This window comes from Dipodomys merriami, unplaced genomic scaffold (assembly GCF_024711535.1).
Source record: "Dipodomys merriami isolate MVZ:Mamm:240054 unplaced genomic scaffold, mDipMer1.0.p SCAF_588, whole genome shotgun sequence".
Classification (NCBI taxonomy): domain Eukaryota; kingdom Metazoa; phylum Chordata; class Mammalia; order Rodentia; family Heteromyidae; genus Dipodomys; species Dipodomys merriami.
Window position 1 is genome coordinate 384310 of NW_027206166.1, and position 775 is coordinate 385084.

At 33.4% G+C, this 775-nt stretch overlaps 1 non-coding gene across 1 annotated transcript; it reads right to left on the reverse strand.

The window, feature by feature from the left end:
- Positions 1-209: 209 nt before the first annotated feature.
- On the reverse strand, positions 210-315 carry LOC138813117 (U6 spliceosomal RNA). The gene has a single exon (XR_011367729.1). It is a non-coding gene; the product is annotated as a U6 spliceosomal RNA (small nuclear RNA).
- Positions 316-775: the final 460 nt, after the last annotated feature.

A 775-nucleotide genomic window follows, 5' to 3' on the forward strand; every position in this document is an offset into this window, starting at 1 on the left:
ATGCTACATTAAACATTGTTGTGGTGGTAGTTTTAGTGTGGACTTGTTTATGATCATTTGGGTGAATGCCCAAAAGTGGGATTGCAGTGTAATAGGGGAGCTCTATGTGGAGTCTTTTGAGGAACCTCCAAACTGCTTTCCAAAGTGGATGAACAAGTTTACACTCCCACCAAGAATGCAGTAGGATCCTTTCCAGCATCTGTTGTTGTAAAAATATGGAACGATTCACTAATTTGCGTGTCATCCTTGGGCAGGGACCATGCTGAACTTCTCTGTATGTTCCAATTTTAGTGTATGTGCAGCCAAATTGAGCACAGAACAATTTTTATATATAAAGAGTAATTAATTTTCTTAAACTAGACAATTAAACAAAAAGTAAGTTCAAAAGAATTGTGAAATTTTAGAACCATGTATTTCTTATGTAAGCACACATTTAAGAATAAAGTCAAGGTTGACATGCCAAAAACAAAATAATTCCAGATATTTGTTTTTCATGAGATGTGTAGGAGGAGGAATTCAATTATTCTACACAAGGCACCTGTCATAATGTTCATTGCAGCAAATGTTAAAGTTTGTTAAAAGTTTTAATATTTTAAGTATGTTTAATTTTGGGATTTGCTTATATATGACAAAATTAAGACTGGTGGCAGGTCTTAAAATTTTTCGATAAAGTATATAATATTTCTGGTAGCATGTACTGGTAAGTATGTATATTTCAGAGTTTATAGAAACTTTACTAATGAGAAGGTGCAACGACTGTGTAAAGAAGCAGAGT